This window comes from Aegilops tauschii, chromosome 1 (assembly GCF_002575655.3).
Source record: "Aegilops tauschii subsp. strangulata cultivar AL8/78 chromosome 1, Aet v6.0, whole genome shotgun sequence".
In the NCBI taxonomy this organism is placed as follows: domain Eukaryota; kingdom Viridiplantae; phylum Streptophyta; class Magnoliopsida; order Poales; family Poaceae; genus Aegilops; species Aegilops tauschii.
In genome coordinates, this window is record NC_053035.3 from 467,302,652 (window position 1) to 467,330,401 (window position 27,750).

Here is a 27,750-nt window from a genome sequence, read left to right on the forward strand (position 1 = left end):
TCCGAATTGAACAACGGTGTAATATTGCCATTCTCAGTTCCTCCCTAATAGTAGCCGACAAAGAGCTGAGTGGCACGAAAGACTGTCAGTGGCGTGTGGTAGGCGAAGGTAGGCAATGCACGATTGGCCGATGCGGAAGCGCCAAAGGCACGAATGCTTTTCATCTCCTTCGAAGTATTCAGTTGCTTTTTCTTTATGCAAATTCTTGTCTTTGGATTGGCGATTTTTAAAAATTTGTACTAGTATGTTGGCATGTTTTTCTTGTCAAAAAATGTTGTGTTGACCGGACCACACTATTTCAAAATTCTGGCTATATACGCCAATGACTCCACCCAAGAAGGAGGTGATCCTCATTTTCTAAAAAATATATTTAAATCCGGCACTCAGATTTATACGCACCCCAGGTGGGCTCAACTTAGGGATTCAATGATATTCTAGGATCTATGATTGGTCAGTATCTTTGTAGCTATGGTTCATTGGCACACTTGTGTTTGTGTGCATTTCATTGTAATCGCAAAAAGAAAAATGGTCACCCGTGGTATTTAATCCCAACTTGACTACAAAATAGGAAACTTGTGTGTTCTTTTAGGGTGTGGTTAGGTCTCAATCGACTGAGATTTAACCGAGTCTTAGTCAAGTGACATAACATGAGACAAAGAAAAAAAATTTAAAAGAAATTTGTGCACGAATCTTAATGTGAGAGCTCACGGGTATAATATCGATTGAGACTTACAAATACTAAATGTGCCGCAATGTTAATCGATAAAGTTGATTCTTTCGTTGCGAATCTTGGCACCTGACCAGAACAACTAGCGGAATGTTCACCGGTTTTGAAGACTTTGACATGAACGGAAATGTGGAAAAAGAGAGAGACCACTAGTACCCCAGTTGGATGGAATCTACGGCGCACGCACGCACGCCGGTTTCTAGAGTGTACAAAAGTGCACGACGTCCTACCTAGTTGATGACGATGATAGCCTCAATATAATGTTGTGTATACTACTAGTAGTTTTGGCGTGCGATATATAAATCCCTAGGCAGAGGAAGAGACAGGAGCGAGGAGACTCTGGTTCCGAAAATGTTCGGGCAGGATAAGCCCAGCAGCATGCGCAGGCCGTGGTTTGCGACCAGGTTCACCGGCCTACTCCGTGTATGTTCTATCCATCCTATCCAGGCCGAAATTAACAGATAAACTACGGCTGCCATTTGTACAGGAGAAGGCGCGCCCACACGCCTCTTAATTTCATAGGGGACTAGTATATCCGTCTCGATCAACCAGATATTCCTGTGGGTGCGTTTCAACAAGAAGAAGAGTATATATATACGTCTCCATCCATTGGCCAAATACATAATCAGATATAGTAAATCCTACATTAGGGGTATCTCCAACACGAAACCTCAAAACGGACATACTATTTGTCCACAGACGGTGATACTAGAGCTGGCTATCCAACGCTTGCCCCAATCATTTGCCCGCGGTACAAAAAAACTTGGACATAATTCATGCAAACATGACAGAATTCATGTAAACGAACATAAAGTCTGATACATATTTTACATGAACGGGGCAATATTTCATCCATTCAACTAAAGGCTACAAAAACCTCAACTGATTTGTAGCGCACGGTAACCTAATATGCCTGGTCGGGCAGGCCAATGGCACCTTCATCGCCATTCGCGCCGTTGTCGTTGTCGGAGTAGTCTTTCCAGCAGCGGAAGGGCACGGAGACACGGCAGCACTGCCCGCGACCGTCTGGCGCTTGCGGAGGATCCGCCTCGGCTTCCTCCTGCGTCGTGCGGAGGGCCGCCTCGCCCAACACCGACCTTGGTCGGGGAGTCCTGCCCTTGCCCATGCCGGCAGCGGCGAAGGTGTCGCGGGCCGACCATTCCTCTCTGATCTTGGCGAGCTCCCTGTCGAGGCAGCGCTCGCTGCAAGGACTTCTCCAGGGTGGTCACCATCGATCGCAGACCTATGCCTTTGTGAGGACCCAGGCCGACGCGGCGTTGGACTTCACAAATGTTGTCCCTTCCGTCTCCCTGGCTGCCCTCTCCTCTACCAACATGATGCTCCGCGACGAGGATCCACCACCACTGCAACCACTAAGATACTAGAGGAGGCGTCCGTGCACCTTTGCGATCTCCAGAAGCACCTCCTCCTGCATGGCATTGCCAGGCAGGTGCCATGGTGGTGACACAGCTTATCGATGCAGGCGGGTACCGGCTGTGCGCAGCGGCGACCTCCGCTCCTCCTATACATGGTGTCTGATTTGAACGCCACAGTTGCACCTGGGGGGGAAAGGATCCGCCCTATGCACCGGAGAGGCGGAGACTCCGGCTTCACCCTTGACGCAGTGGAGTTGCGGTGATGGAGGTGCCGCACCATGGTCCATGAGCCACTGCTCAAGGAGGAGCTCTAGGTGCGCTTGGTACTTCTTGTCTATCGCCGTGGCCCCCACGGGTAGGTGCGGCTGCTCCTCATCGTCGCCGTAGGAGATCTCCTCCCCGTAGGAGCTGCGTGCCATGGAGGACAATGGCCTGGGAGAGCGGCGGCGGCGGGACCATGATCCGGAAGGAGATTCGGAGCCACCATCTGTTGACATGAAGAACCAATACTTCAGTATCGTGGATGACGATGAGCAAAGACGAAAAAGAGCAAATCGATGATGAGTGGAGAGGAGAGGATGATAGGATGTGAGGTGTGGTGTTGACAATGTTGGAGCCCTTCTTAAATAGCAGCGGCCAGGTGAACGGACGGGCAACCAGATTCAATGGTGCACATGAGTAGACTTCTCGGTCGCCGCATCGACATTGGAGCGGTGCCGCCCGCTCGTCCGGATGCGTCGCTCTGACCAGCAGCAATGACGTGGTGTCAGGTTCGCTCTGAAGCGGCTTTATCGGCATGATGCACGGTAACCGTTTGATGTCAAGAGGGTTTTTTTGTGCGGAGAGAGCTTTTGATGGGACATGGTGGTTAGGCGCGTACATGATGGATCTCCATAATCCCGGAAACCTCCCTAGGTTTATGCTCAGTTTGCGGATTTCGGACACAGGGACACGTCTACGAATTGATGGGGCACCATGTTGGGTCCTTTGTCCAAACTTTTGCACATTATCCCACTTTATTGTGTTCTTTTACCCAGCTGATAATGCATTGCTCGACATTTGATCCATCACACACACATACACCCTCGCAAAAAAGAGAAGATCACACACACATACATCGAGAAAAGATGTGTGTAGCGAACCAACCTGTGGTTGGATGGTTAGGAGGATAGTTGTATTCTCGGTCCATCATTGTTCAAGTCCTGGTGCTCGCATTTATTTCTGAATTTATTTCAAGATTTTCGGTAATGTGCATTCAGTGGCAGAAGATGTTCGTGTTGACTATGAGGCGACTTTAATGACTTCGACAATCTCAAGATGATATGTCGGCTCAGCCTCTCAAAGATGCTCATAAGTGTAAGGTGTGCGTGTATATGTTCATATGATTGAGTGTGTGCGTGTATATATGGGTGCCAGCGTCTGTATTGTGTTCAAAAACAAAAACTGAAGCGATGTGTGTATAGTCCACACGTACCTTCCACATCTCTCGACGCGTCCCAAGTCTTGTGTTATCTTCCGGGGTCTTTCCTTTAGTTAGCCACCGCCGGTGTCAGAGAAGGAATAATGTAGTGGTAGCACTTGGTACGACGGTGAAGGTGGACGAGGATCCATCCATGGATGCCATTGCTAGCCAACTTCATAGGTACCGGATCAATGGCAAAATTCATTGTTCATTCTTGGAAGTTTCTGCCGGCGACGACGACCGCGCGACGTATACACACGGCAGCGACGGCTCCATCCATGGACCAGATCGAGGGTCCCCGACCCCTACCCGACACACAGAGCACGTCGATCCAGAAGCGCGGGGACAGCTAAGGTAGTCCGACTTCGGCGACCGTTGACAAATCATAGCATTCGATCTCTGCACGTTGAAAAGTTGAAAAACATACTGTATGAGTAGATCAGGATTCAGAGATCGGAGTCAGGGGACCGGCAAAGACGGCTAGCTACCTGCAGTTAAATTTGCAACAGTGTCGTTTCAAAAAAAAAAATTGCAACGGTGCCCGCCGAGATCCATCGCCACCACGCATGACATGCATGACACGGCCGTCCAGACAAATATACACATGTCTGTCTCGTGACTCTGTTGGGTGAACGCGAGGACGACGACGACGACGAAGATCATAAATTCCGTTTCTGCTCCGGTGCTCCCCTGGCTGAACGCGAGGTGGAAAAACACATCGACGGTCAGGATGAACCAAAAACGGTTCATAACGAGGGGCACGATCGTCTTTGTTGCCCCCGCGTATAGCCGTCGAAGAGCCCTGGGAGGCCCGTACGGGCCCGGTTAGATCGTATGCCCGGCCGCATACGTATTTGTATATGACGGCGTTTCGTGCACGCGTGGAGCCGCCCGCGCGTGGGGCAGCACCTGTCACGGGTAGATTCCACAACCGTCCCATCATATAAATGTGGACGGCAACCACCTCCGGCCGCATCGTCCACCATTTCCCCCCGCCGCATCGTCTCCCTATCCCCACTCCCCACTCCCTCTCCTATCCAACCTCCTCGTCGCCCTCACCGCATCCTCTTCATCGCCATGGCGGACGCAGGAGGCGAGCGCCCCGATTGGGGCGCAGATCTGGTGGAGCAGGCGCGGCAGGTCGCTGCGGGTACCTTTGTAAGGGGACGTGCCAGCGTCCAGCGCGGTGCTCCCCCCGCTGCAGATCTGGAGAAGGTGGGGGCGGGCTGCAGCGGCGCATTCCAGCCAGATGCGCCCGCTCTGGCGGGCTCTGGCGAGGCGCAGAAGGTGGAGACGGGCTCTGGCGAGGCGCAGAAGGTGGAGGCGGGCTCTAGCGAGGCGCACGAGGTGGAGAAGGTGGAGGCCGGCTCTGGCGAGGAGCAGGCGGAGCAGAAGGTATCTGCTTATCACTTTAATGTGGTAGTTTTTAGATTGTAGGGTTTGTGGCCAGAAAGTTTTTTGGTTAGATTTGTTGGATGTAGGGTTTTCTCTGCATTAGGGTTTTTGTGTATTTGATTCGTGCAAGAATGGTGGACCTCATATGATTATTAGATTAGGTTAGAAGTAGCCGGATTGAGGGATGGGGTTTTTTCAGATGCTTATTAGATTAGTAGTGGAATTTTTGCAATTCTTTAGGTGTTTGGCTTGAGGATTAGACGATGGATTAGTCAAATATATACTTCTCTATTGGTTTGGGTTGGTGCCTGCTTTAGTTCTTTGGCTTGATGATTAATTAAATAGATGCTTAGTTCTAGGGATTATGCTTGTCATAGCTGCAATTCTTAGATGCTTCATTGATGCATGTTGTCATAGTTGCAGTTCTTTGATGCTTGATTGATGCCTATCAGGCAGAGGCTATGAGATGGGTTGTGCATGGCCTTGTGTTTTTGGAAATTGTCTACCTGAGGTGATTAGATGGTGCATTAGTTTGGTTGTAACTATAGTGAAGGATGTGCTCATGTAATGGGTGTTGTCATGTTAATCAGAAAGAGCTTCTCAAGGGCTGGATTTTTTTGTGTTGGATTGGGGCTTCTGAAGGAGAGGGGAAGGGGCAGTCTATGCTTATTTAGTTTGGGTTAGTAGTGGAATTTTGCCGTTGCTTCAGAGATATTTACAGCATTGAACATCCTCTCCAATGCCGTTGCTTCAGAGATAAAAGCATCTTGGGGTTTTTTCAGATGCTTATTAGATTAGTAGTGGAATTTTTGCTTGTTAGATTTTAATTAGTATGAGGTTGAATACCTTATTTAAGGGGGAATTTAAGGTCAGATAGACGTCATATGATTATTAGATCTGTAGTTCAATGCTGCAGACATATATGATTATTTGATTTGATCTATGGTTCAATGATACTGGATGGAAACATATTTGAATTGGAATGCATTAATTTTGATGTGCCAATGAATTGATTTAGATGATACAAGATTCATCTATAGTATAATTTGTTGTTGTTTAGGTAAGTAATGAAATTTTAGATGTTTGTTGGAGATGTATGCATTTATAGTTGAAGTTGTACCTAATTAACTACTGCATTATGTTACTATGTGTAGGAGCTTTGCTGCATTATCCCAAAAACAGTCATTTGTGCATATTAAAATTTGTAGTTGGCTTCTGTAATTAGTAGCAATGGATGTAATTTTATATTTCGGGGGCTAAGAGATAACTCACTTTACAATTGCAGAAGGGTGGCCTCAAAAACAGTAACATGGCCTTGAAATATTGTCCTTGCCCAAAATTTTATAAACCAAATGTTGTAGGCAGGCCTATTGTCCAGCCTCATAAAATTAACCTGGCCAGAGATTTTCCTCTTGTGCAAATACTTATGATGAATTACAAAAATATGCAGCTAGGATGTCACCATTGTATAACTATGAAGTAAACATTCCAAGGCAGGATCCTAGCAACAAAATATACTATATGTTTCCATTAAGTAGTGGGGGGGGGGGGAATTCCCTCAAAAGAAAAGTGTTGGGTTAATCCAGGGAATGTCAAGAATCCAGCTTGGATTTTCATTAGCATTTATGAAGGAAAGCATTTGTCTGTTGATTGATTGCTTAGATTCTGTATTTATAAGGAAAGAATTTGGTCACTTGCAACATACCAATGTGGTTCACATTCACAATTTTGTTTGTAATGACATTTTTTGAACTGCAATTCAATTCATTGTAATTGATGTGCTTGTTTGACAATATAGCAGGAGGAGGAGGATCTTGTGGGCAACAAGAGGAAGTGGGACAAGACTGTGTTCTATCCATATGACTCTGATGAAGATGAGCTGTATGAGGTAAGGCCTAGTTGAAATGTTATTTGTGCATTGAGTTAGTATTACGTGTTTATAGTATTTGAATGCACAATGTATTAATGTCAGTCATTAATGTGTGCAGTATGAATCTGGAGATGATGTGGTCGAGGGGAACGTCGAGTCCTTTGAAGAGAAGGTGGTGTTGAAGATCAGGGCCCAAGGACCTGGTATGTACCACAACTAGAGGACGGAAAAGTACCGCTGCCCCTTCTGCAGCAAGCCCAAGCCCAGGTCTGGGTTATTGGAGCATCTGATGGAACATTGCCGGGCTACATCGATCTCCAGTGATGAGTACAAGATTAGGGCTCAGCATTCTGCCCTCCTGAAGGTCCTTAGAAACCCTAACCTCTAGTCCTACATCATTCTGATCATCAGAAGCTGGAAGCCGTACTCATCATCAGTATATTTGATGATGTTTTACTTTTGGAAAGCTGCATCTGGGCCTGAACTGGTTGGAAACTACCTCTATTAATATAATGTAATGTAATGTATTGTGTGTCTGAACTGGATCTGTTGTGAACTGCCTGGTACCTGTGGTGGTAACCTAGAATGCTATCTATATATGTGTGGTCTTAACTTTGTTTAGTTGTTGTTTCGATGGTGCAATGATCACAAATGGCGCTTCAGTGTTGCTTCAGACATGCTGCAACACTTGTCTATGTTGTGGGCAAGTGCAACATGTTGTGCCCATGTGCCAATTATACCAATTATTGAATTCTAGTACATGGGGTTTAGTAAAGTGACTGATAATTGTTCATCCTCACACATTCCATCAATGCATAATTTGAATAAGCAAAAAGATCAAATGTTCCATCATTTGAACCAATGTTGCAATAGCAGAGCAAATATTCCATCATCAAAGTGTGAAGGAATTAAATGTAAATTTAGAAGAGTAATGTAATATTAGTTAAAAATAATGTGTGCAAAAAAAAGGAATTTGAAATAAGATCTACTTTATTTTTTAATAAAGTTATATTACCCTACTTATTAGAATTTTGAAAATGTCACTTATTTATAAGAACAGAAAATATAAATATTCAAAAAGATGTGTTTGATAAAAAATACCTTTTGAATTTTTGGTATATTATTATTTGAGGGGTCATGTAATTTTTATGTTATTTTTTGAGTGCTCAGGTAATTTTTATGTAAACTGAAGGAAAAGGAAAATAATAAACAAAAGGAAAAGCATGGGCCAGCCTAGCCATCTTGGAAACCTAACTTTATATGGTGACCCACATTCCGGAGTGGCCATTTGGTCTAACTTAAGCCATTTTTTGAACAATGTGATTTTTCCACATTTTGGAGGTGCTTAAGCCAGTTTTTGAAAAAATGTGATTTTTCCCACGACCTCCAAATCACCCAAATTTTCTTACACATGGTGACCCACATGTTCCAAACATGCCAATGAAATAATATTTGGAAAAATAATATTTTACAATGCCCCCTGAGGTATAGGCTGATGTTTTGACCAGCCAGTCTAGAGGGCATTATAAATTAATAAAAAATTCAAAAAAAAAATAAAACCTTGGAAACCTAGCTTTGTTTGTGCAAGAGATCATGTGTGCCAAAATTGAGGTGATTTGGAGGTGGTCGAGAAAATGACCGCATTCCGGAGGGGCCATTTGGTCTAACTTAAGCCATTTTTTGAACAATGTGAATTTTTTTCCACCACCTCAAAATCACCCAAATTTTCTTGCACATGGTGACCCACATGTGCCAAACATGCCTATGAAAGAAATTTGGAAAAAGAATATTTTACAATGCCCCCCTAAGGTATAGACCGAATTTTTGAACAGTCAGTCTAGAGGGCATTATAAATTAATAAAAAAATCAAACAAATATAAAACCTTGGAAACCTAGCTTTGTTTGTGCAAGAGATCATGTGTGCCAAAATTGAGGTGATTTGGAGATGGTCGAAAAAATGACCGCATTCCGGAGGGGCCATTTGGTCTAACTTAAGCCAGTTTTTGAACAAATGTGATTTTTCCCACCACCTCCAAATCACCCAAATTTTCTTGCACATGGTGACCCACATGTTCCAAACATGCCAATGAAATAAAAATTGGAAAAAGTATATTTCACAATGCCCCCCTGAGGTATAGACCGATGTTTTGACCAGTCAGTCTAGAGGGCATTATAAATTAATAAAATTTCAAAAAAATATAAAACCTTGGAAACCTAGCTTTGTTTGTGCAAGAGATCATGTGTGCCAAAATTGAGGTGATTTGGAGGTGGTTGAGAAAATGACCGCATTCCGGAGGGGCCATTTGGAAAAAGAATATTTTACAATGCCCCCTTGAGGTATATACCGGTGTTTTGTCCAGTCAGTCTAGAGGTCATTATAAATTAAAAAATTTCAAAAAAATATAAAACCTTAGAAACCTAGATTTGTTTGTCCAAGAGATCATGTGTGCAAAAGTTTAGGTGATTTGGAGGTGGTCGAAAAAAACCCTAGAACACTGCCCCGGCGTGACGCAATGTGCGTTTTGTGTCCGAATTTGTGCACACCTTGCCTGGGGGGGGCATATTGGCCATGCTCACATGCTCCCAAAAGTTGGGGTCATATCATGCATGCCCCCACATGCACCATGTACAAGCCGGACCATTCGGGTCTGCCAGAGGGCAAGTTTGAAAGAGGTTTTCCTTGCCGGCCCCACCAAATGATCCCAAACTTTTTGCACACCCTACCATGACCATGGCATGCATGTGGGAGGAGAATTCATACACCACAGCCTCATTTTTGTTGAAATCCCATTAATATCCATGTGTATTACATGTAAGTGAGCATGTGTAAAATTTATTAGATGACTTGAAATCCCATTAATATCCATGTGTATTACATGTAAGTGAGCATGTGTAAAATTTATTAGATGACTTCATGGTCAAAACATTAGGTTGTCATATATGCAAAAGAAAATGTGCATTGAATGCAAGTGAGCATGTGTATAATTTAGTGTGTGATTTGAAGATCAAAATGTTGGAAATATGCCCTAGAGGCAATAATAAAATGGTTATTATTATATTTCCTTGTTCATGATAATTGTCTATTGTTCATGCTATAATTGTGTTATCCGGAAATCGTAATACATGTGTGAATACATAGACCACAACATGTCCCTAGTGAGCCTCTAGTTGACTAGTTCGTTGATCAACAGATATTCATGGTTTCCTGACTATGGACATTGGATGTCATTGCTAACGGGATCACATCATTAGGAGAATAATGTGAGGGACAAGACCCAATCCTAAGCATAGCACAAGATCGTGTAGTTCGTTTGCTAGAGCTTCTCAAAATGTCAAGTATCATTTCCGTAGACCAAGAGATTGTGCAACTCCCGGATACCATACGAGTGCTTTGGGTGTGCCAAACGTCACAACGTAACTGGGTGTCTATAAAGGTGCACTATGGGTATCTCCGAAAGTGTCTGTTGGGTTGGCACGAATCGAGACTGGGATTTGTCACTCCGTATGACGGAGAGGTATCTCTGGGCCCACTCGGTAATGCATCATCATAATGAGCTCAATGTGACCAAGTGTTTGGTCACGGGATCATGCATTACGGTACGAGTAAAGTGACTTGCCGGTAACGAGATTGAACAAGGTATTGGGATACCGACGATCGAATCTCGGGCAAGTAACGTACCGATTGACAAAGGGAATTGTATACGGGATTGATTGAATCCTCGACATCGTGGTTCATCCGATGAGATCATCGTGGAACATGTCGGAGCCAACATGGGTATCCAGATCCCGCTGTTGGTTATTGACCGGAGAGTCGTCTCGGTCATGTCTGCATGTCTCCCGAACCCGTAGGGTCTACACACTTAAGGTTCAGTGACGCTAGGGTTATAGAGATATTAGTATGCGAAAATCCGAAATTTGTTCGGAGTTCCGGATGAGATCCCGGACGTCACGAGGAGTTCCGGAATGGTCCGGAGGTGAAGAATTGTATATAGGAAGTCCAGTTTCGGCCACCGGGAAAGTTTCGGGCGTCACCGGTATTGTACCGGGACCACCGGAAGAGTCCCGGGGGTCCACCGGGTGGGGCCACCTATCCCGGAGGGCCCCATGGGCTGAAGTGGGAGGGGAACCAGCCCGTGGTGGGCTGGTGCGCCCCCCTTGGGCCTCCCCCTGCGCCTAGGGTTGGAAACCCTAGGGGTGGGGGCGCCCCACTTTGCTTGGGGGGCAAGCCACCCCCTTGGCCGCCGCCCCCCCTTGGAGATTGGATCTCCTAGGGCCGGCGCCCCCCAGGGGCCCTATATAAAGAGGGGGGAGGGAGGGCAGCCGCACCCAAGCCCCTAGCGCCTCCCTCTCCCTCCCGTGACATCTCTCCCTCTCGCTGAGCTTGGCGAAGTCCTGCCGAGATCCCTGCTGCTTCCACCACCACGCCGTCGTGCTGCTGGATCTCCATCAACCTCTCCCTCCCCTTGCTGGATCAAGAAGGAGGAGACGTCTTCCCCAACCGTACGTGTGTTGAACGCGGAGGTGCCGTCCGTTCGGCGCTCGGTCATCGGTGATTTGGATCACGACGAGTACGACTCCATCAACCCTGTTCACTTGAACGCTTCCGCTCGCGATCTACAAGGGTATGTAGATGCACTCTTTTCCCTCTCGTTGCTAGAAGACTCCATAGATTGTTCTTGGTGATGCGTAGAAATTTTTTAATTTCTGCAACGATCTCCAACACAAAACACATGGCAATATGCCAAAAAAAGTGCGCACCTACCAGAGCAAGAGAATTCATACACCACGGCCTGCATACGACTAGGAACCCTGCCGTTCATGGGCCAGGATGCAGGCCCGTGGTGCAGAATATCTCTGGTGCTAGTAGGCCCCACGGGGCAGAGGGGACGAGAGTTAGGCAATGTACTGCCTGCATATGATAGGAGCTTGGGAGGGGAGTCGCAGCCGGGTATATAAACCGGTGCGGCGCTCTCTCGCTTGCCGAGGTGGGACTAAACTCCCACCACCCAACGGCTATGCGCTGCGATGTGCCCTGCGCGGCTCTGCCTTGGGCCCAATTCGAGCAGGCTGGCCCAGGGCAGCCTTACCCGCGCGCTAATCTGTTTTATATTCTCTTTGTTTTTCACTTCTTAACTCCAAAATTTCTTTTCTTGTTTATATTTCTAATATTTAAAATCAAATCCCTTTTTTCTATATTATTTTTAACAGTGTTTACCAAAATTAAAAAATTATGCCAAATTCTGTTGTGTTTTATTTCATTTGTTCGTTCTCTTTTTTATATTGATAATATTTACGAAATATAAACTAAAATGGTGTGTTTTATTTCAATTCTTCATTCAAATATTTCTTATCTTTATTATATTTGAAATATTTTTAGTTTGTAAAATAAAATGTTCTGTTTTATTTCACTTCTTCATTCTAATATTTGTTATCTTCTTTATATTTGAAATATTTCCAAAATGTAAGATAATATGTAATCTTCTATTTCACTTCTTCATTCTGATAGATCTTATCTTTTTTACATTTGAATTATTTTTTAAATGTAACATAATATGTTGTCATTTATTGCACTTATTCATTCAATTTTTTCTTCTCTTATCTATATTTTCCTCTTTTCTTTGTTCTGAGAGTTATAAATTTAAATAATGTATGATATAATGTTGTCTTTTATTTCACTTTTCATGGTTGTCTTTACTAATTATAAAAAAATTTCTTTTCTGTTTCATACTTGAAATATTATGAAATCAAATATAGTTGGGACAATCGCATGTATGCCTCCACTTGCACCATGTACTAGAAGCAGGTTTTTCTTCTCGGTCTCACCAATTGATACCAAACTTTTATGCACACCCTACGATGAGCATAGCAAGCATGCATGGCAACTACCGTTCATTTCCGACACCCGATGCATTTTGTAGGCGTTTTACGGTGATAAAACCCTAGAACAGTGTCCCGACGTGACGCAACGTGCGTATTGTGTCCGAATTCATCCACACCTTGCCTGGGGGGCACATTGGCCATGCCCACGTGCTCCCAAAAAGTTGGGGTCATCTCATGCATGCCTCCACATGAATCATGTACAAGCCGGACCATTCGGGTCTGCCGGAGGGCAACTTTGAAAGAGGTTTTCCTTGCCGGTCCCACCAAATGATCCCAAACTTTTTGCACACCCTACCATGACCATGGCATGCATGTGGGTGGAGAATTCATACACCACAGCCTCATTTTTGTTGAAATCCCATTAATATCCATGTGTATTACATGTAAGTGAGCATGTGTAAAGTTTATTAGATGATTTGAAGGTCAAAACATTAACTTGTCATACATGCAAAAAAAATATGTATTGAATGCAAGTGAGCATGTGTATAATTTAGTGTGTGATTTGAAGATCAAAACACATGGCAATATGCCAAAAAATGTGCCCACCTACCAGAGCAGGAGAATTCATACACCCCGGCCTGCATACGACTAGGAACCCAGCCGTTCATGGGCCAGGATGCAGGCCCGTGGTGCAGAATCTCTGCTGCTAGTAGGCCCCACGGGGCAGAGGGGACGAGAGTTATGCAATGTACTGCCTGCATATGATAGGAGCTTGGGAGGGGAGTCGCAGCCGGGTATATAAACCGGTGCGGCGCTCTCTCGCTTGCCGAGGTGGGACTAAACTCCCACCACCCAACGGTTGTGCGCTGCGATGTGCCCTGCGCGGCTCTGCCTTGGGCCCAATTCGGGCAGGCTGGCCCAGGGCAGCCTTACCCGTGCGCTGATCTGTTTTATATTCTCTTTGTTTTTCACTTCTTAACTCCAAAATTTCTTTTCTTGTTTATATTTCTAATATTTAAAATCAAATCCCTTTTTTCTATATTATTTTTAACAGTGTTTACCAAAATTAAAAAATTATGCCAAATTCTGTTGTGTTTTATTTCATTTGTTCGTTCTCTTTTTTTATTGATAATATTTACGAAATATAAACTAAAATGGTGTGTTTTATTTCAATTCTTCATTGAAATATTTCTTATCTTTATTATATTTGAAATATTTTTAGTTTGTAAAATAAAATGTCCTGTTTTATTTCACTTCTTCATTCTAATATTTGTTCTCTTCTTTATATTTGAAATATTTCCAAAATGTAAGATAATATGTAATCTTCTATTTCACTTCTTCATTCTGATAGATCTTATCTTTTTTACATTTGAATTATTTTTTAAACGTAACATAATATGTTGTCCTTCCTAATTATAAATTTTATTTTCTGTTTGATACTTGAAATATTATTAAATCAAATCTAGTTGGGACAATCGCATGCATGCCCCCACATGCACCATGTACTAGAAGCAGGTTTATCTTCTCGGTCTCACCAATTGAGACCAAACTGTATGCACACCCTACAATGACCATGGCAAGCATGCATGGCGAGTATCGTTCATTTCCGACACTCGATTCATTTTTTAGGGTTTTTCCGGCGACAAAACCCTACAACACTGCCCCCACGTGACGCAACGTGCGTTTTCTGTCCGAATTTGTGCACACCTTGCCTGGGGGACCACATTGGCCATGCCCACATGGTCCCAAAAGTTGGGGTCATCTCATGCATGCCTCCACATGCACCATGTACAAGTAGGACCATTCGGGTCTGCCGGAGGGCAGGTCTGAAAGAGGTTTTCCTTCCCGGTCCCACCAAATGATCCCAAACTTTATGCACACCCTAGGATGACCATGGCATGCATGCATGTCAAGTATCGTTCATTTCTGACACTCGATGCATTTTCTAGGGTTTTTCCAGCAACAAAACCCTACAACACGGCCCCCACGTGACGCAACGTGCGTTTTGTGTCCGAATTTGTGCACACCTTGCCTGGGGGACCACATTGGCCATGCCCACATGGTCCCAAAAGTTGGCGTCATCTCATGCATGCCTCCACATGCATCATGTACAAGCATGACCATTCGAGTCTGCTGGAGGGCAGGTCTGAAAGTGGTTTTCCTTACCGGTCCCACCAATTAGGAAGTCATAAATAGGACCACATTTAATCATACATATTTTAAATGAAATTGAAAACAATGAGAAGAAGTGATATGGAATTATGAAACATGAACAAAAAATAGGAATAAGAAGGAGAAAACATAAAATAACAGGAAAACCAAATTAAAAGGGAAAGAGGAACAATACATTTGAATGTATAATATTGTAGAAATGATAGAGATACTATAAATATTGTTGAACATATACAAGTATACAATAACTAATAGGTGTCACAAAGAGTTTTTTTGAGGGAAGAACCAATTTTATTTATTTTGAGGGAAGAAACAATGTAGGTAGGTGGGCCGGCCCAGATCGCAAGTAACTGTCGGATCCATATTGTGGGGCCCACAACGCTGCGCTTTCCATGCACGTCGATCACACGCACGTCGATCACAGGAGTAGTTGCCGTTCTGTTACACAATTCTGGGATCCTGCTAATCCATATGTTCCTAATCCCTACGATTGAGGAGCACGTTCAGCCTCGCTTCAACGGAGGAAAATATAGATCGCGAGATTGGCCACAGGGAAGTTACGACGACCTCGGAGTCGACCTCGTATATAATCTCCTCCTCCTCGCACATGTCGTCGACTAGATCGCCTCCTGCCGGCGAGTCATCGACAGCTCCGTCCGCCGCATCCCACACGCCACAAAAACCCCGAGAAGATCAAAGTCGTCCGCACGTGCAGGCCGACCTCGACGAACTACGTCGACAACGCATCGCCGACTTCTTTCATCTTCGTCGACCGATCAAGTAAATTGTCCTCCTTACCTCGCGCCTTCATAGCAAGCTAGTTCCTCCGTCTCGTTGCTTTGATGGACTTAGGTTTACCACATATTTTCAACTAGTATCAACTCGACTAGATGCATTCTGACTAGATGGCGTAGATGAAATAAATCTTTGGTTCTTTCATAGCATGGTAGAATAAGATGTTGTTTCTCGAGAAGCATGATGCAATAGATTTTTTGTCACATGATCCAATTATATTTTTGTCACACGATCCAATTATATTGTTGTGCACATAGAACATTAAAGAGATATAAGCATTAGATGTTGATGAACCTTAAATAGGTACCATTGCAATAGACTCTAGTTATTTACAGCTGATCAATTTGTCACCATGTTAATAAGACAACCAGACGAATTAGTAACAGTTTACCATATTAAATTTATTGATTATATAATTTATCTGATACTCAAAGAACTTGATCAGATGCAAGTAAATTCAATTACCAATTGTAGTTATTTTTTATTGCCTCATGTCAGCACACACTTGGCTGCATGTTGCAGTATACATGTTGCTAGTTTTATATTTGCATTAGTGTTATTTTTGCATTAGTGTTAGCTACTGCTAGAAAGTTTTATATTTTTGCATGTCTATTGTTATTTTTGGTTTAGTGTTCGCTAATGTCACGAAGTTATATATTTTCTTTCAACAGGATGGACGAGCTGACTGGAGAAATAGTATGCGCCGTTGAAAAATGGTGCAAGCTTGTTGCAGCTCTATCAAGCGGTCAACGCGCTAGAGTGGCTGATACAACATTGCGCAGCATGCTGCAGATACCATCTATTAAGATGCGTACCCTACTGATTAGGTATATGATTGAGAATTTTCAGGCCAGCACGGCCAGATTCATTATACAAGAGCAGGTTGGGGAGGTGACTCTCGGTGCGGTCGACGTCGAGTGCATCTTTAACCTCGAGAACCAAGGACTGTCCGCTTCGGACATTCTGACTGAAGAAGGCGAGGACATCAAGGAGCGGGTGCCGCCACAATTTCTCAGTAAGACATCAGAAAACATAGTGATAGATAATCTCATTGAGGACATAATTAAAAGTAAAGCCACCGACGACGATTTCCTTCGGAAAGTAGTCATTGTCCTGTTAGGAACAATTATTGCTCCCATGTCGAGCACGATTGTGCCAAAGCAGTACTACGCATTGGTCGATGATGTGAAACGTATTTCAAAGATTACCTGGAATGCCTTCACCATGCGTGTTCTCCTTGATTGCCTTCGCATAGTGAAGAAAGGCAAACACCTCCGCCAATGGCCAAAAGGCAATTTGGCTCTCTTGCAGGTACACATATGAGACCTGTTGCATAATGTCAATGATCATATCATTGCAATTTTATGTGATGTATTGTACTAACTCTAAATCCTTATATTTTTTTTGTAGTATTTGTAATGGGAGAAGGTGCAACCGGTCGAAGGCGAATGCGCCTATAATCCCAACTCGTCCATACAACCTCTGATGAGGAACTGGACCGAAGGTGCAGCCACTAGGAGAGATCGGTTCGACTATGACAATGGGCGCGGCCGTGGTAACGTCAGGGTCAGTCATTGTGTTCCGTCTTTTTTAAATGTTTTGTAACTTAATAATATTTATTTTTTATTCATCACATGTACTTCAATATCGCATGCAGATCGAAAATAATATCACCCAGGAGTATAGGGCTCAGGAGCCCAACATCCCAAATAATGCGCCTACCATGAAGCCAAAAACCAAGCCTGCAAATGAAAACGCAAAGAAGTCGACGACAGCCCCAATGTCGGAAGATTTGATGGAGCTTCTAATGAAGCGGTGCATGGACTTCATACACACCCAGATGAGGCAAATCCCTGACCAAGTTGCTGAGCTGTCACACCCAAACTTTATAGTTTACAGTATGTTTGCTGTTTTAAACCATGCTAGCATTACTAAATTTATATTTCTATTGCAGAGGTTGTTGGAGAAGTTGAACAAATCAGGTGTCATGTACAAGCCGGCTGCTGCCGTGCCATCCGTGGACAATGATGTGGACGAAGAACTGGATTCGTTTGAGAACGGTCCATATGAAAAGAAGGAATTCGTGTACAAGGATGACATAGACTCACGCGGAGAGCCTGTCATTGACATGACGCAGCATGATGAAGTGGTTCCCAACCATAAAACCGTACCTGAGGTACTATGTATATATATTTCCGTCTATAATTTTCTCCTTTAATTTATTTACGTGCTGAAATGTTCACACGATTTTGTTTGCCAAACAGAAAACCCCACCGAAGATGAATGGACACAAGGAAGCTTCACCTATTAGGCGTAATGATGAATGTGGCGCTACACCCGAAAAACCTTGGGTCGTTGGTACTTCTACTCAAGCACCTTCATCGGACATAGACATTTGTCCATCTTCTGTCAGCAAGTTCATGGCTAAGGCGAATGGAAAAAAGGGTGCAACAATCGATAAGGATGAGGAAGTTATGTCCGGTAAGTGCAAGAGGACCGTTCCTAAGAAATTTGAATCCCCTACGCACTTGACAAGCCCAGCAGGCGTACCAACCGTGGTCAGAAACCCTCCGGTACTTCTACTACTACTAGAGGTATCGTAACTAACTTTCTTATTTTGTTATATACTACGAATGCATATGCTCACCATTGTTGATGTTCATATTATTTCATGCAGCTCTGTTTTCTGAAAATCATGAGCCGGAGGTTGTGGCAGATGAGTTGACGCCGGAAATAATTGATGCAGCTGTTTCATTTGTCGAGTTAGCTGCTAGCACCGAGAAGAATAAGGGGAAGAAAGTTTACTACAGTGAAGGGTGTGGCATATCTCTGACGTCCGAAAGGATTCGACCGGTACTAACTCACAGATGGCTGTCAGACGATGTAAGTACTACTTGCATGTCCTGTTATTAAAATTCTCAATAATCTATGTCTCAACTTTCAACATGTAATGCCCTGATATTCTATGAAGGTTATTGATGCTTATATGGGACATTTGGAGCTGCGCGTTGGTCATGATCGTTACCTCTGTCCAGCGTGGACGTCCAAATTCCTTGTAGATCGTGCTATCGCACGAGACGATCCATTGCCGTCGAGCTGCAACATGGATGGTGCTCTGTCCAAAGCTGGAGCAGTTAATAGAGTCACGAAAGAGTATACTATGCGTGATAAGGTACATCATATTTGTAATTCTTCACTACAGGACATTTCATCAAGTATGTCGTTTGATCCACAATGGTTTTTTGCACTGTAGACGTATATCGCGTTGAATATCGACAATGCCCACTTGATGACCGTGGTCATGCACATGATCAAGCAAGAATTCCAAGTTCTCGATTCGCTCTATCCTCTGGACCTGACAGAAAAGACTGTGAAAGCACTTGTAATATAACGAACATTGTACCATTGGTCTTACATGTTGTTTATTATTCCTCTTTAACACTATCCTCTTTATAGCGAATGGCTATAGCACACGATATGCACCTAGAAAATCTTATTACACCAGGAAATATCCGGACGTAAGTAAGTGGCCTATCAACGAGTATGACATGCCCCAGCAAGAGGATGGGTGAGTTAATAGGACATCATGCATATTCAAACAACAACACACATGTTCGTATTGCCCACCTCTAATGTTTGCATATGTACCAGGAACTCTTGTGGCCTTTTTGTCACAGAATGTCTAGAACATTGGGACGGGGACCGAATGACCCGCCATTTTTCGCAGGTATGCTGTTATTTACGTTTGTAGAGTAGCTAGTATGGCCGTATAGCAACTTCGGTTGATGTAACCTTTATGTCAATTTTTGCAGGCCACCGTTGACGCAAGGAGAAGACGTTTCGTTGCCGAGTTGATTATGTCACCTTCGAACACGATGGAGTGTGTGAAGAACAAAATTCACGAAATCGCAAGGAAAAGGCGTGCCTGAAGAATTCATGCGGCATGCAAGATTCAAGTTATAGTGGTTTGGATTTAGTCCGGTCGAAGGTTTCGACGGCATGGCTATCTTAGGGTTTCTATCATTTTTATGTAATAAACACGGCATCTCGAATATTGTGACACATACATGTGTATGTGTCTGTCAGATAATTCGCTCCTACCAGACAATTCGGTCATACAATTCGCTCGGAGAAGACAATTTGGTCGTACCAATAAAGTTTTGGCTTCACTTATCAATTGTTCTTGCTTAATATTTTTCTCGTTCTCCAATTTTTTATAATTGTATTTTTCACATTAATAGTATTCGCATTCTATTTTTCTCTTCAACTGCTCTCGTAAGTTTCATATTAAAATTTTCACATTCTTTACTTTTTTTAAAACTCTACCAAGCTTAGCCTTCTGCCTTAGCTATCTGCATGTCATCATCTTGCATAATCTCCTGGTAATTCCCCCTCATCACATGATTATGAAAAGTAGTCATGTTAGCTAAGTAAATATATCGAGCCAAAACATAATATTACACAGATGAAAATTAGTCATGTCAGCTCGTTGGCTCTATCGCGTGTTATCAGGCATCATGTTTTTCTATTTTGTTTTACAAACCCGTCTTTTTTTATTGTATGTATAATTAACTTTTTTTGTACTCACCATGATGCCAGGCACGACCCATCTAACCACGTGAGGGGCCCCACAGGCGGCCTATCGTGCCGGCAGCGCTACAGCAGCCCATTTTGCCAGGTTCACATCGATCTTTTCCCTTTTCTCGTTTCCCTTTCCAAATCCCTAGCCCTCTCTCTCCATTTGCGCCTCCAAATCTCGACGGCGAAAGCATGACAGCGAGCTGGGCGTCGGGCGGCGGCGGCTGCGGCGAGAAGAGCGGTGGCGACCGCAAGTTAGGTCGAACCCTGGGTCCTGGAAGCAGGTGGGGCGGATTCAGTGGCACAGGAGGCAGCGGTGGCGGATCGAGTGGAATAGGGGACGTGGGTTTCGTGGGCGGCGGAGGGCCGGGAGAACCCACGGCTAGGGTTTTTTCAGTGCTACACTTTGGTGGCAAAAAGGTAAGTTCTTTACCGTTGTTCTTTACATCCCAACATTATCGCCCACAATTCATGACCTGTGGCCATGACGAGCTCTATCTATGTGGTCATCAGGAAACTCCTGGTGGCCGTGTCTGCATAGATGCATACAATTTTGGCAGCGCATTCGTGGGATGTGTGTTTGAGGTTAGTCTACTGAGCATGATCTTCAAACTAGTACTGCTATTGCGGTCAAGCTGCAAAAAAAGTTCAGTGTTTAACGCTTGCAGTGACAAGTATAGTTATAAAATGACTTGAATTGCTCATGATTTATTTAGGATGATATCACTTCTGATTATGTTGAATGGGTTGATGGGGAGTGGGATAGCAACTCAGTCATTAAGTATCTTGCCATGAAGAACAAGAAACTGGAGACTAAGATTACAGAATATGAAGCTGAAATTAAAAGGAATGAGAAAGAAAAGAGGGCAATGTTTAAGATGCACAAGGAAATATTGCTCTATAGGGATAGTATTTTAGGATTTGGAGGTCTTCTGTATCTTGGCCTGCTTGCCATTATGATTGCTGTCATAGTTAGCAAGTAGATTGTTCATAAAGTTATTGACATCATTGTAATTGACATGATGAAATGCTGCTGAATTATTTGCTATTCAGTTTATGGGCAAAGTGTAACAGAGATTGCAGCATAAGTAACATGGGGCGATCATGATTGGTAGACAATGCACTTTTGGCATGTTCTATATTTGGCAGACAATGCACTTTTGGCATGTTCTATATTTGGTAAGTGATGCACATGTGCACATCACCTTGCAACACTACTGATTTATGTAGCAGCCCAGTTCATTGTGTTGTTGCAACATAGGAGCAACATCTAGCAGCACCTACACCTTTGATGCAACACTGAAGCAAAGCAACAGTACATATTCAATATTCTGAAATTTAACTGAACTTGACACTTAGGGTGAGCAGTAGATATTCAGTTCTTCAACCACAATGAACCCGACCAAACCGTACAGATTGCATAACTTATATGCTTACATATAAAAGCATACCAAACCAACATCAAACCCAAAATAATGTTAACTTATATGCTGAAACATATAACAACATAACTAACTTAAGATAACCAACATTTTCCTCCTCCTTCAGCAACTGTGCCCATCTTCACTTCTTCAGAAATTTGAGGCGGCGTGAGCGGCGCACCACACACGGAGAAGCCTTCTTCTTGACCGCCGCCCTGTTCAACAGCTGCGCCACCTGATCCTGAGCCACCACCTCTTCTTCCACCTTCACTATGTCAGGGAGGAGGGGAAGGAGCACGACATCGATGGGCACTGTCTTGCCACCCTCGACGGCTACCGACGCTACCATCTGCACAACGTCCTCCTCGCCCTCCTCATGGTCATCAGGGATGACCAGTACCTCCTCCACGTCGTCCTCCACGACGTCGGAGCCCAACGGCAGGACTGGCTTCGGCACGTGGCGGACCTGGTAGTCCGGGCTGACGGGCGCAGGGAGAGCGAGCTCGACGTCGACACGCTCCGCCCTCGACGCGATGCGTGCTGGATCTGGCCGCAGCGTCATGGTGGTGGAGCGGTACATCCACCACCTTGCGCACTGAACAGGGGAGTAGCCCAGCGTGGCCTCTTGCATTGACCACACGAGGAGGAGAGCCGGCGGCACGCCGCGGCCGTAGGGGAAGGCGCGCTTCTTCTCGGCGTCGGTGAGGACTTTGACGAGGCCACGCGCGTGGTTGACCAACATCTCCGTGCTGGGGAACCAGCCGCACACCTCTGTCAACTGCGCACGCCACCCCTCGTCATCGCCGGCGAGCTCCATCATTGCTCTCTACCAGCCGAGGCTTCTCTCCATGGAGGCGGCTGCAGCGGTCGCCGGCGAGCTTTTCTCGATCTACTGTAGGTGGGGATAAGAGGGGAGTTTGAACCGGCGCCCGTGGGAGGTGGGTGAGTGTGTGGTGGGGAGGAGAGTGGTACAGTTACTTATTTAATGGCATTTAGGACGTGGGTAGGGGAAATGTACAATATTCTTTCTACCTCCCGCCCCTGTCATAACGCAGTAAAGAATTTTCTTAATTTTTGTTTAGAGGGAAACATCTTACTTTATTTAAACAAAGACTGGGATCTCGTCTGCTAATACACTAAGGATACAATCAAGGGCCGAAAGCCTCCAAACCAAATAAATACAATCGCCTAGAGCTACCTTAGCCAAAGTATGAGCCGGCCGATTAACACAGTAAATAATTGAAGCAAGTGTTCTACTCTTCTTTCTTCTCCACTTTTCTGCACATGATAAAAAACAAGCTAAGCTAATGAATGATACAAAATTTAATAATCCACAATGCATACAAACACTTACTTCTGATTTAGTTTCCATTTCTTGCTACGTCTAGTGTGTCCTACCAATTTGCAAGCACCGCACCGGGTTTTCAACTCATCAAAAGAGAGTGGTCTACCATTTTTTGAGACAGGGCGGCTCTCATCTACCTTTGTTGCACCTTTGCTTGACACTTTCATAGGATCTTTAACCGCACATGTTGCCTTCACCATCGCCCACATATTCAACTGCACACTTACTGATGTCATTTGTTTGCTTCAACAAATTTTCCTGTAGCAGATCATACTCATGTCTCTTAGCTATCACAGTCTTCAAACTCTCCTGTAACTGATCCCACAAAGCAGGGTGTTTGCATGCCGCATGCATAGCTTCAGACGCTAACACACTGACCTGGCTATATTTGATTCTTTCCCCGGCCCCAGTCCAACCAAATCCCAACAGATCTCTTGTGCGCCTCGCGGGCAGTCCCAACCTTGCTTCTTTCATGAACCGAACACGAACTAAACACTTTGGTATTTCAGATATGTTCAAGTGTTTCAGTACATGGTATATGTGCTTGCAAGGTATACCCTTTCGAATCATTCTTCTGCAGCTGCACCTTATAGTTTCTACGAAATTTACTGGTGTATACTCCACCGAAAAACGGCACTTCCGGTTATTCTTCCAGGCCACGATGTACTGCTGTGATCCGTCTCCCAGCTTAATTTCTACAATCTCCATGCCATCAATTTTTCTAAGATCATCTTGCAACATATAGAAGTTTGCTGGAGTGAAGACGTGAGAAGCAGCTATCTCAAGTTCCCTCGAGCTAGTAACTGGCACCGGTAAACTCTGTGAGGCCGTGCAGTCATCTCGCGCCTCGTTTTCACGGATACGCACAACGGCATTCTCATAGTGCAAAATCATATCCACCAGGGTCATTTCACCGTCTAGGTGGAGGTGAAGGCATGAGTTCAGGCTTTCACTCCGCTGGTTGCTTTTCATGCCAAGCCAAAACCCCTCTGTTAGATAAGCCGCGGCCCACAGTCTCCTCTTCTTATACATCCGTCTCAACCATGTTACAGTTTTTCCGACTGCCATCTTTTGGAAAATGCGTGCCATCTCTCCTCAAACGTGGCCGTGGACGTGCTGTAGTACAGAAGAGTTCGGAACTCCTTCAAGGACTTCCGACTGAGGTGAATCTTCATATTTTTCTCTATGTGCCACGTACATATACGGTGCCACATGTCTGGCAACTTCGCGAATTGCCTTGATCATAGCAGCGTCGGCGTCTGTGATAACACTCTTAGGCATCTTTTGACACATGGACCTCAAAAAAGTCTGCAGAAGCCACACGTATATCTCCTCGGTCTCGTCCGAAACTATGGCACAACCAAAAACAGTGGTCTTCCGGTGATTGTTAAGGCCAACAAAAGGTATGAATGGCATACCATAGCGGTTCATCTTGTACGTGCTGTCAAATACAAGCACGTCGCGGAAGTCCTCATAGTCATGATGAGACTGGGAGTCGCACCAGAACATCCTATTTAAATGTCCTTCCTTATCTAGCGTGTACTCGAAAAAGAAGCTAGGATCCCTCTGTTTCCTACTGGCCATGATGCCTATGGCTGTGGCAGCATCACCTTTTGAAAGCAGCTTCCTCTTCTCTTTGGCGCAAAGGTTGTATATTTCACGCCTGGTAAAACCAACACCGCTGTACCATACATGTTTGCTGATGAAGCAATCCATCATGTCGTGAATTCTAATCCCCGCAGCTCCCATGGACATTATCTCATGCTTCTGGTACTCTTTGATTTTTCTGTGGGACCAAAGAAAAGGTACCTCGTCCGGTCCTGCCAACATATGGCTATGCTTGTCCTCAAAACATTCAACATACCAAACCCCACGCTTTTGGTCAAGCTTGACGGTCAGGTGCGCTTCGCAAAAGCAGCGTGTCTCGGCTCTGAGCCCACGGCTGTGTCCTTCCTCGGTTAGCAACTTGTTGTCACGTTTTCCTTGTCTCGAACAAACAAACCACAAATAACGCATATGACGTGACTCCGTTTTGCTATACCTGACCTTATTCTTTCTAATGCTGAAACCATTATCTCTAGCATAGCTGTTGTAGAAATCATACGCAGCATCGTGAGATGTAAAGGTCATTTCCATTATCTGCATGAACATATCCCTCTTATCATCTGCACTGGCAGTATCTTGGACATTCTTTGCCCCATCATCTTGTGTCACCTACACAATCAAACCACAGCCATGAAAACTGTTTTCTATGGTTTAACATTACTTCCATAGAACATTGATTATACACATACCTCACTCATGATGACCGACGACTGGGACTCTCCAGAATCAGGTGCATCTAATGATTCGTCGTTAAGGCCTGTCTCCGCGTAGGATTCACCGTAATAGTCGTACGCATTATGACATTCGGAAATGAACTGAAAAATACAACACAAATACATAATTACTTATCATATAATATTCCAGAAGAAATTCAATTGCATGCCAACAAAAAATTTCACTTACGTACCTGACTAATGTAATCTTCATTCGAGAGCTCCGAGTTGTTTTCCTGATCATCATCAAGCTCATCGATCTATAAATTTTCAACACAAAGATTTAATGTTGTCGGATGCCACCAAAAAATTACAACATGACAATGCCACTCACATTAAGATCGTCCCATTCGTTCCCATTCTCTGACCGATCTTCACGATCTGAATTTTCATCATCTGACCAATCTTCTATCCAGTCTTTCATCAGTTCTCCAAACTCCATGTCTACCATGATATCAGTTAACTCCTCATCCGCCATTTCCTACAACCAATAATATGTATCATCACATGTGTAAACATTAAAATATACAACACATAGCACACGATCACGGATGTTATGTAAACTACCGCAACCAAGGCCGTTCAGATCTTCCAAACTTAGTAAGGAAGATGGCCACGACACCCATCGTGATCACTTTCAATCGCGAGGAACTGCACGATCTCCAAACCTAGCTAGATCTGTAAGTACCTCTGCCGCTGAATACCTAGGTTAGCCGCCACATTAAATAACGATACTGGTGGTGCGCATAGCCGACGACAACCGACGCTACGTGAACCCATATCACGAGGAGCAGCACTACCGGAACAAGATCCACGATCGCATGCGCCGCCGGGTAGCTAGGTTACCCGCCCCACTAGGTTAACCACTACCACTGGCGGCGGCAATTCGTTTGATGTTGCCGCGAGCGAGACTAGAGGGGGGACGCGGGATGCGGTACCTGTGCGCGCTCGTTGGAGATTCACGACGTTGTCGCGCCCGCTGTCCGACGAGATAGCCGCCGCTGGAGATCTACTACGTGACTTATGGAGCTGCGTCAATGCTCGCGAGATTGATGGAGCTGCGTGAATGATTGGATTCGGCAGGTCTTACGTGGACGTGGGGTCGTGTGATGTTTTTTTTGGACCAGGGTACTGTACGTATACGGTCTGGGTTATACATGGCAAGCCAGGGCTTGAATCTGGGCTACGGCGGGCCAGGAAAAAAACAAACTCGCGGGGACAAAAATACCCCTCGGAAATTAGGTTAGGGGGAGGCACCGGAGCAGGGCTCCGCGCCGGTCGTCCTTCTTCAGTCACAGGGTCTTCTCCACAATCAGTGGCGGAGACAAGAGGGGGGGGGAGCAGGGGCCAGCCCCCCTCCCCCCAACGATCGAGCGAGCATTGAATACGCATGGGTAATTAGCGACGTGAGTTGCACATACAACGTACTTGCCCCCCCCCCCCTATCTTTACGTGAACTGATTCCAATGAAAGAAAAAAAGGCCCACGTAGAGGCCCATGAGATAGTCGTAAGGCAAGATTGAACGATTGGCCTTCTCAAGTCTCCTCGAGATACTCCCGTGATTAGCGCGTGCGTTGATTAAGGATGCGTTGCTGCCGACCTGCCGTCCTATGGCCAGCCTCTACTCTTCCTTCTGTAGATCTGATTCATAAGGTGACACAGGCTGCTTCCCGTCACCCACCAATTCTTCAGACTGCAGCCACGACCTAGGCAAGGTTAACACACCACACCATCTACTAATCTCTTTCAATTATCTTCTTGTATCGTGTTGAACTTCTACATCAGATTTTAGTTATTTTGATTTTGTGATGTGTCGCTGCGCTAGGGTATAGGCACCTGTAATTGTTCGAAAGCTTGGACCCGTCAACGCTTCGTCAAACATCCGTGGTTGTCGCTTGCCTGCCAACGATGACGAACCGATCTACTTCGTCTTCGACCTAGCAGCAGAGGGGACGACGAGGGGCTGGGTTTGATTATCTAGGTATGTATCCCGGCCTCGGAGATCAATTTTCGCTAACAAAACAATAAAATTTCCTAATAGAACCATGATGATTTGCGACTCAAATATATATAAATGCAAGATACAAGCCAACCATTTGATTATACATGATTACCATCGTTCATATATCTTAATCATTCATATAAAATCTTTTGTAGCAAGGCATTTCATGTCGTATTTTAGAGTCATTTGATGCGTCTGTAGAATTATTGATTAGTATTAGCTATCGCTAGATGCTATCCAGTTGCAAAAAAAAGTGTGTGTAGGCAAAGTTAAATGCAAATGAGAATTAAATATGCAACTGTTGGATAGTATGCGAGGCATAAAATATTTTCTGGCTTCATTGCCGTTTGGCCCCTCCTATACCTCTGGCTCCGCCCCTGTCCACAATGCATTTTCTGTAGTAGTACTCTCTTCGAGCCCCATAATTTAACTGTCGCTAGGTGTAAGTGTTTTTTTACTACTAGTTGA

The 27,750-nt window shown here is 44.6% G+C and overlaps 1 pseudogene; it reads right to left on the bottom strand.

The window, feature by feature from the left end:
* LOC141039131 (uncharacterized) overlaps positions 1–25,796 on the bottom strand; it is a 158,355-nt pseudogene extending 132,559 nt beyond the window's left edge.
* Between the last annotated feature and the right edge of the window lie 1,954 nt (positions 25,797–27,750).